Source organism: Hemicordylus capensis, chromosome 6, assembly GCF_027244095.1.
Source record: "Hemicordylus capensis ecotype Gifberg chromosome 6, rHemCap1.1.pri, whole genome shotgun sequence".
Lineage (NCBI taxonomy): Eukaryota > Metazoa > Chordata > Lepidosauria > Squamata > Cordylidae > Hemicordylus > Hemicordylus capensis.
This window is the reverse complement of record NC_069662.1, coordinates 33187384-33197505: the sequence shown is the minus strand read 5'-3', so window position 1 is coordinate 33197505 and position 10122 is coordinate 33187384. Positions and strand designations below refer to the sequence as shown.

At 43.3% G+C, this 10122-nt stretch overlaps 1 protein-coding gene across 1 annotated transcript in view; it reads right to left on the bottom strand.

The window, feature by feature from the left end:
- Positions 1-8882: 8882 nt before the first annotated feature.
- LOC128331583 (albumin-like) overlaps positions 8883-10122 on the bottom strand; it is a 48257-nt gene continuing 47017 nt past the window's right edge. Inside the window, exon 15 of the mRNA XM_053265159.1 lies at positions 8883-9050. The gene's annotated coding sequence lies outside the window, so the exon portion shown is untranslated. The remainder of the gene's footprint in view (positions 9051-10122) is intronic.

Genomic DNA, 10122 nt, shown 5'->3' with positions numbered 1-10122 from the left:
TTGGGAGTTATAGAATGGACTCCAATTTTTCTTCTTTATGCTAGAGAAACATTGGAATACCCATACATTCACTTGAAAATAATTATTCCATTTTAAAAAATTGCTTCTGTGTCTGGTGCATTATCTAAAATTATTCCTTATTTCAGCTAAGACCTGTTCTCTGCTTTATAAGGGTCATGCGAGTTCTCATTAGAGCACTAACAGATAACCACTGGAATTTGTATTTTCAAAGGGAGAATGGCTATTGCTTTTGGTCCCACTTAACCATGGTACAACCTGTGATCTTTGATACTGGGCACAATAATCCAATGAGTATATGAATTGCTTAGTGAATGGTAGAACTGTACTATTACAGACTGGCTTCCAACATGCCGTCCATAAGCAAATTCTCTCCACTTCTCCCTGCAGAATGGTTAAGTGCTTAACGCATGTTATGGAGTTCCAGACCAGAGTTAAGGCTGTCTCATTTTGGCTCATGCTCTACAAAGCTGGGAAATTGGTATCTAAGGCTGGTGCCTTAACAGACATGCCTCACGATCAGTAATGATGTTGTGCAATGTCACAAACTGTGCTCCTTCCAACTTGCCCTCCTTGAACCCACACTTTCCCTTGGTCTTTTAGGCCCTACTCAGGATGGGGAGGATGGAGTACCTGGTACCAGCAAAGATGTCCCATGCTTGCCTGGTCCTATACTTTTGTAAAGCATCCTCATGAAATATCCGGGCCTTACTGTATTTCTAGAGGTATCCCCTGCTAACTGAGCAAAGAGGCATCTTTTTAAAGTGGTGATTCTCTTTACTTAGCAGAGGGAGAGCAATTGGCCCTATCCATTCCCAGCACAGCATCCCGCCAGTGGCTGTTGCTGGTGTCTATCTTGTTTCTTTTTTAGATTGTGAGTCCTTTGGGGACAGGGAGACATTTTATTTATTTATATCTTTGTTAACTGCTTTGGGAACTTCTGTTTAAAAGGGGCATATAAATACTCATCATATTTGTATTCATTCTCCTGTGAGATGATCTATACCTGTTAATTGCTTATATCATTAACTTCCAGGATGGGTTCAATAGCTAAGGTAGCTCTTGTCTAGGCCCCTTCATCATCCTTATTTTGACTCAATACAAAGGAGGGTTTATGGGGCACTCCTGTAAGGCTGAATGGCAGCATCATACTGAACTCGATCCAAGCTTGGAGCAAGAGGTATTTGTCCATGTCCATAGCACTGGCTTGCCTCTTTTCTATTGGGGACCATAGACTATTCTGCAGACTGTAACAGTTGCTATAATTATGGTCCCATAGAATATAAATCATGCTAGAATCACTAGCATCTTTTATAGTCTATGGTTCCTTTTGGTTCTGTTTTTAAAGCCCCAGTTGGAACACACAGGCCCATCGGAGAGGAGAGGAGGTTTACATGTCTTTAAGGTTTTTCTCCATAGGGAATAATGGAGTTATCAGCAGCCCCATAACTGCACTTGGGGGCACTGGGGTGGCCCAGAGAGAGTGGTGGCATAGTGCACAGAGGGTACCAACCACCCCCATGGATTGCTAACCCATGGGGTACTGGGTTTTGTTGTTTCTGAGGTGTTCTGAGTATAGATTAGGAACATGGGAAGCTGCCATATACTGAGTTAGGCCATTGGTCTGTCTAGCTCAGTATTGTCTACACAGACTGGCAGTGACTTCTCCAAGGCTGCAGGCAAGAATCTCTCTCAGCCCAATCTTGGAGATGCTAGGGAGGGAACTTGGAATCTAGATGCTCTTCCCAGAGCGGCTCCATCCCCTGAGGGGAATATCTTACAGTGCTCACACATCAAGTCTCCCATTCATATGCAACCAGGGCAGACCCTGCTTAGCTAAGGGGACAAATCATGCTTGCTACCACAAGACCAGCTCTCCTCCTCTGGTAGCATATGATATTTTCAATGACAAACCATGAATCTACTCTCATTTGCTACCAGAGAACCTGCACTCGAAAGGGGGTTATATTAACACTCCCTCTTTCTATGAGGGGGCCCCAGCTAAGCAGACTCCAGAACTAGCTACTGTAAGTTGTCTGGCATTCAAGTTCATTTTGGACTTGGAATGAACTCTAAACTCTCCTCATCCTCTCGCAAGAGAGATAACACCTGTTGCTAATGAAGCAATTAAGCTAGGAAGGGAAAGCAGATAAGATAAGTGCAGCAGCAGCCTCCATCACAATAGGGATGAGTCAATGACGTAACTTTGAAAAGGTGCCCATTGAAACTTTTGATAGAATGATTTATTTATTTATTTATTTATTTATTTATTTATTTATTTATGTAACTCAATTTTTATAGCTTTCTTTGGAGATCATTATGGGGTCCCATAATTTCTTGCTAAAGCCATTATTCCAGAATCAGGGCAAATAACAGTGGTGTGTTACCATTATAAATTTAAGCAAAGTGCTTTCTTTGTTGTCCTTTGACTTGTAAACCAACTATTTTGGCACCCTCGACATTCTGTTCAGAACTGAACTGAATTGCTCTGACTACACTAGAGTAGTACTCACAGCAATTGTTGGTCCAGATATCTTACTCACTACTGAGATGCTGTAGGTTTCCTCTCCACCTCAGGGAATGAGAGCTGGTCTTATAGTAACTTGGGAAGCAATTGTAGGATATCTGTTGCTTGGGAGGCAATTGCAGAAGAGAGTCATTGCCTTTTTGCCTGGCTTGTGGGCTTTCTGGAAATGTTTGAATGGCCACTCTGGAAAGTGGATGTTGGACTAGATCAGGAGTGTACAACTCATATATCCAGGGGGCTGGAACTAACAATGACTTGGTGTGCAGGGGGCGAGGTCAAGTTTCAACCCATTATTACATTAAAGTGCATTATTACATTAAAATTAAATATTTTTCATGTAGCTACAGGATTTTTCTACCTGGGGGTCAGCAAAAAAATCCCAATGAGCCTAATCTGGCCCTTGGGTCTTATGCAGGCCTGGACTAGATGGACTTTTGATCTGATCTCCAGCAGGAATTGCCTTGTTTCAAGGGAGACATGAGCTACAAGTTGCTCTTACTGAGGAACCAGGCAAGAACTGCAAGGTTTATAGGACCAGGAGGAACCTTATTGACCCCTCATGTCACCTGGCAACTACTATAGTTATACTAGCTACAAATACCAATCTTTGAGTATCTACAGTGGTGTAACAGAAATACAACTATCCCTTCTAGCCACTGTGGAACAGATTGAGGCATCTAAGTCTTTGATTTGAAACTCCTGCTAGGGTTGGAGCTAATCATCTTTATTACAGTCGTAGACCAGCATAAAAGACAGGGGGAGATTACACAGTGCAAATTATAATGTATAACATTAACATTAAGGTTAATTTCAGTGCTTGCCCTAGGCACTCTTTTCCCTAGATACGACTCTGGCTGTTTGGATCCACTCCTTGCCAGTGTCCAATGGATTTTGGACGCTGCTGTACAGAACTTGGCAATGCTGGGTGTAATAGCGCGCTTAGAGGGTTGGAGCCAAAAGTTCACCAAAGTGAAAACTGAAGGAAAATTTCCAATTTCCTCCAAGGAAAAGTTGACATTTGTAGGGAAATTTGAGCTTCCTTCCTAAGGAGAAAAGTCAGAAAAGTCTGTTTCTCCCAGACACATACAATTTTTTTTCTTATTTACAGTTTTAAATCACTTATCCCGAGTCTCATAGCAGTCAGCAATGGTTTCCAGTGCTGAGGGAGAGCCACTACATGCTTGTCATATTAACTCATGGATTCACAAGGCCTTAAGTGCTTGTCCTCACAATACATATTTGTGTCTATGCATGTACTCTCGACAAATATAAAAAAGAGCTACCACAATGGTGCAATAAGTGCTGATTACTACTGATTGATCCACTGCAGGCTAGTTCACATAATCTCAGATTGGATAGGACAAGCATCCCACCCATGTTTGGGAGCTACACATGCTCCTGTTTTGTGATCCTGTGTGATCAAGAAGCAAGGTAGGAAGGGAAGGAAGTGATCACTTGCAAGCCTTCTGCTGGACAGGATCGCTCAGTCCTACCTAGCAGCAGTACCCAGTTCTTTAAAGAAGTAGGAGGAACAGCCTTCCTACCGAATGTGAGCCACACAGGTAACCACTTTCTTGATGTCCTATCTTGCATTTTATTCACACACAATCTGTGATTACTCCCATGGGGGTCATGGAGGAGGATTCCTCAACTGAAGACCAAGAGCAGGGGTTGCAGGCTGAAACTCTGGTTGACTCAACAGAGTCAGAGCTGACAGGCTTGCAGGCCCCTCTGCCTCCTTCCCTCCCTCCTCCTGATGAAGCCTCTGGGGCTACTGAAATCGAGGTGCCTGCCCCAGACCCCTGACAGCAACGCTTGGCCAGATTACAGGCTCAGAGGGAGGAACGCTGTAGGTCGGAGAGGCTGGCCAGAAGGAACAGGTGTCCCAGCTCTGGGCCAGCTGCATCTCCCTGACAAGGCCCAGCTGCAGTGATGGGTGGGACCCTCAGCATACTGCCTATTTAGAGCAGCCTGAAAGCTGGGTCTGTGATGGAAACAACGTCCGTGGTGACCAGCCCTACTGTGAGCAATCTTGACCTAGTAATCTGGACCTGTTTGTTATTGTCTGACCCCATTATGTGTTTACCCCTGATCCTGTGGAATTCCCATGTAGACTTCTTGCAATGTTTGTGACTCTCTGTTCATCTGCCCTCCAGTGTTGACTTCTGGCTACATCTGACTTTCCGTTGGCTCTCCCTTCCCCTCTGAAAAGAGTGGTTTTTGCAACTGCTGGGCAGTCAGCCAAGGCAGGTCATTACACAATCACAAAATGGGAGCACTCACAGTTCTGGAGCTTGGGCTGGGTGCTTGTGCTGCCCATGTGAATGAGCCTTATGCTTAATTATTGTCCATGATGTTTACATGGGAACCTGATAACAGATGAAGCTGCTTCCATGGGCCAAAGATGAGGTTTTGTGCACTGGCCATAAGGTACCTTCAGAGGTTGGGGACATTACACAAAAGAAAAAAATAGGTGGAATAGAACTTGCAGGAAACATTCCCAGTGAGTTTGCAGGAAAGCTTCCCTGTCAGTTGAACTCCTTGCCTTGCCATTATTTTAAGTAGACCCAAAATCTGTTTACTACACAGGGATGCTCTCCTCACGATTAGTGAGAAGAGCCTGGATGGGGTTTGCAGGGAGAGAGGGCTAAGCCCGCTCTCCCCGCAGACGAGCAGACAGTCTGTTCTGGGCAGCTGCAGAGGCCGCCTACACGACTGCCCGCTCCATCATGGAGCCTCTGGGGGCTGGGGAGTTCGGGGGACACGCGGCCCCTGGAAGCTCCAGCATGCTGGAGAGACCCTTGAGCTGGGAGGCTGCTTTTCAGCCTCCCGGTCAGGGGGGTCTCTTTGTGAGTTGCTGTGGTGCTGAGCTGCGCCGCAGCAACTCACAATTAAAAAAACTGGGTTTGTGGAGCACTCGCTCCGCAAATCCGGTTTAAGGGGAGGGATAGTTTGGCGGGTTAACTGCCTGGAGGCCACCGGGCTCACCTGCAAGCCTGGTGGTTCTCGTGGTCAGGCAAAATCGGGCTAGGCTCCCCTAGCCCAATTTTGCCTGGTCGTGGGAATAGCCTCACTAACTGGTCAATGATAATCCTGTTGTTTATACACTGGTGTAGCCTGGGAAGTAGGGACCCATGTTCATCCCTGGCAGCCCTTCTGGGTTGTTTTGGCACACGCAAAGTGCAAGCTTGAGGGAGAGAAAGGAAAATTTACGTACCTAACAAACAAATGCGAGCTGAGAATGAGCTCAGGAGGACTCATGTGGTCCTTCAAGGGCTCTGGCCACACCCCCTTGTATGTGGCGTCACGTGCAATCGGGCATGCCCAGAGTCCCGGAAGGAATACGTGAGCCCTCTGGAGGTCATTTCCCAGCTGTGTTTGTTGCTGGGTGCATGTTTTGTTCATTTGCTCCCTCGCTCCAAGTCAGGTGGCCCATAGGAGCTGGGTGGCTGTATTTTGAACCCGCCCACCCTATTATAGCTCTGCCCCTGTGTATATACAAGAAGGCCTTGAGAGATATTCCTGGTAATAATTAATTGATAAAATAGTTGCCCCTCATATTAGTTAAGAAAAAATCTTGTCATATGTAGTCCTACCAAAAACATTGTTTCAGATTCAGGACAATACGTCTTAGAAAATAACAGTGGAGACGGTGAAAATAAGAAAAGTTCTCTCTTCATTGCTCTACAACTTATATGCCATCTTTTGCCCATCCAGTATTTTGTCCAAAGATTAACTGAATTTCTGCAAGTGGGCAAACTGTTTTTTGTGAAATGAAAGGGGCTGTGTTCCAGGAAGAGTTCTGTGCTATTGACTTCTAAGGCCACTGATCAGTAAACACATTTTTATTGCAACACAGTCTGAAAATTGGGATTGGAATCAGGTAAAATGTAGGACAGTAAAATGATATAGGTGGGCAGTAAAATGATATGTCCACCCATATCAAGAAGAAGAAGAAACCCATTTAAAAACAAACACACAAATATGCTGTAATTCATCAAATTTTGTAACTAAAGGTTTTCAGAAAAGTCACTCTCAGCAGAAATCATTCAATTTCAACTTATCCCAAATTAAGATTTAAAGTAAAACAAACCTAATTTATCAGCAGAAGGAAAACTCCTTGTTGGTTGCATTATAGGATCATGCAGTGTGTTGTGTACCATGTAGCTTTGTAATCTTTTAATCCTGCACCTTTCTCTCAGCAAATCAAGTTCCCTTGTTACAATATAGGATCACAGGTACATTATAAGGTGGCACAGCTAGCTTGTGTAACCTATTATTTCCCTATTCTCTATGTAAGTAGTGACACCTAATTAGGATCTAAACTATCAAATGATATTAACTAGTCCAAATTTCTATTACCCACAATCCCCTACTCCCAAAGCCAATCAAATAAAAAAATTCAAGCCTGAACCTGAGCTGAGTGTCTAGTCCTGGACTTCTTAAGACTGGGGTGAGAAGGTGAGATAAAGCATCTACAGATGAAGTGATGGAGGAGAATAGGTGTGCTATCACATTCATTCTTCTGGCCTTTTTGGCAGCTTTCAATACCATAATGTCTTTCTGAATACGATTTCCATACTGGGGTCAATGAATTCCAATTGTTTCATTCCTGTTTGGAGGATGGATTCCAGAAGCTGGTGCTCTGGGCCTTCTGCTTGAACCCTTGGATTCTATACTATGTGGTCCAGCAGGGTTTAGTCTTCTCTCACAAGCTGCTTAACATCTACATGAAACTGCTGAGTGAAGTCATCCAGCTACAGTATATGGGATGATCATGATACTAAAGGCACCTCACTATTTTATTTTCATCTAATTCAAGTGAGGCTATAGAAGTGCTGTAATGAGGGTTGAGATCTCTAATGCATTGGATTGGATGATGACCAATAACCTAAATCTCAATCCTGACACAATAGAGCTGCTGTTGGTATGTGGGCTGCTTGACCAGGGCAACAATTTTCCTTGTGTTCTGGATGGGATCCATCTCCCTCTTATTGGGCAAAGGTGTAGTTTGGGATAAAACACAAGACTATTTCATCCTAACCCCATTTAGTTGATCGTGAGTCACCACGACACAGCTCCATGCCACAGTGACTCTCAAGTAGACCCTCAACCAGGAAACCACAGTGAGCCTCCTGGCCTTGGGGGTCTCCCCAGAATGTCCTGTGTACTTGTGCAGGGCATCCTGGGACTTCTGAGGGCCAGGCAGCCCCTGATCCCCGCCACCCCTACCAGCTCCACGATGGAGCCAGTAATCATGTGGGCAGCCAATCCACCCGCCCAGGGCAAGCTCCCTGCTCATCTGCAGGGAGAGTGGGCTAAGCCCGCTCTTTCTACAGAGTCCAGTTAGGCTCTACACATGGATTGTGTGTAGAGCTTCAATGTGTGAGATAGTAAGAGTCCCAGTTTGAAAACATAGGAACATCACATCAATCTGTGACTCTAGCCTTTTTCTATCTGTATTGGATCTCATTTCCCATGCTTTCCAATAGGAGGGTTTTGGGTTTTTTTGCATCATCCAGGAAAGTAATGCATTTTTCAGGGTCTGGGGTTTTTTTTTAATAATATGGGCAAGGTCTGGAACCCACTTGTGAAAATGGCATGTTTCTATCTTTTGTAGTTTGGTCTGGGAATTTCATGTCAGTCCATGAGTGTGTGAGTGAGTCCCAGGCAGCTTTATATTATAGGTATCTTTAATACCACTGCTAACACTGGCCAAACAGTTTTTGAAAAGTTTTCAAATAAATAATATAAAACCCAGGAAAAACATACTCATTCTATGAGGGACATGGGATCCATGTTCCACTTTGTACTAGGTCTAGAGAAATGTTGCTTAGGTCTGTGTGCCTCATACAGAAAGCAGGAACAACTTTGTCCTCTCATCATTGTGCCTTCAGAACAGATAGCAGTTGCAAATATATTTCCAAAAGGATCAAGAGTGTTAAGACAAGGCAGACGCTATACTCAGAAATGTAACTCTGTGCCTCATGGGCCACCCCCTAATGATGCCCTTAGTTGCTTCTCTCAATCATATCATCTATTTGGACTTAATAGAGCCAGCAATTTGTCATAGAGTGGAGAGAGGTAGAAGCAGGATCGTGAAGGGAAGAAAAGTGGGGAGGGGAGAGCAAGAGCACAACTTTATAATCACTAGACACTCCCTACTTCTGCCGGCAGTAGTTTCAGTTTCCTTCTAAATTCCCAGCTCTCTCTCTCTCTCTCTCTCTCTCTCTCTCTCTCTCACACACACACACACACACACATCCTTTCTTCCCTCACACCTAACATAGCATTTCTTCTTTTTGTTCTATTGAATCAATTACTTTCAACAAGGGAAGATTTTATTCAAAGATTTTATTTAATAACAACTTTAACAATTTCATGAGAGTTGAAGGAGAGTCAAATGATTCATTGGCATCAATTGTTAGCATTTTACAGGAAAGCAAGCATCCAAGGGCACCAAGGCATGTTTGGACTCTACGTTGATAATTCTTCCATTTGGGACCTAGAGGGAGAAAAGGACAAATAATAACTTTGAAGCTCTACAAAACACCACTACATGATGAGGGAAATTACTCAAAGTAGTCCTACTGAAATTCTCTGACTTGTTCTTTTTAATTTCAATGGGATTACCTTGAGTAATTTTCCTCATGATGTCAGCCAATGATTATAGGTGAACCTGCAAAAGATCCCTTTGATGGGACCTTGAAAGGGCAGATTCACATGTTCCCTTTATAGCTGGTTACCTAAAATGTTTTAAGTGACATCCTGAAAATAAAAACAGGGGAAACATGGGGACAATGTCAACAGTGCACTGTATGCATAAACTCACTAGAGTGCAAGAACTGGCTGTTGCTCATTGTTGAGTTTGTTTCCATTGTGAAAAGTCTCTTTTGCAGAATCTTCCTTGTGGATGGGGACTACAGTAGCTTTGAAGACAGTGGAGAGTTTTGTGGTAGATTTTTCTTCCCATGAGTTACACATATATTTCTTTCCCAGAATGTTGGGGGGCAATATGCTAAATCATTGTAAACCGCTTAGAGAGCTTCCAGCTATAGAGCGGTATATAAACGTAAGTGCTATTGCTATTGCTAAGTGCTATTTCCTGCCACGACCACTACTGGTCAAGCAGATTATGCTAGGGATGTGCATGAATCATATTTTTAGATTCAATTTGAATTTGAATAGATTCAATTTGAATTTGAATTGAATTGACCTGTTTTGATGTCTTTTTTAGACCAATTGCAGTGCCTGAATGTTTTTAAAAGATGCCAAAATGTCCCTAAACTATAATTGAATTGATTCAAATAGATTTGAATCTGAATCTGGACAATTCAGTTCAAATTAGAATGAAATTATCCTTTTTAGGGGTGATTTAATTTGAATTTGAATCCCTCAAATCAACCAGTTTTGAATCAAATCGATTCAAATTTGAATTGATTTGTACATCCCTTGATTATGCACCATTTTGGAATAAACAATATAGTAACCTGAAAAATGTCTCCCCCATGTGGGATGGTGTAAGGGCTAAACTAGAAGTTTGACACTAAGACATGCAACACATCTTTGCCAACTTC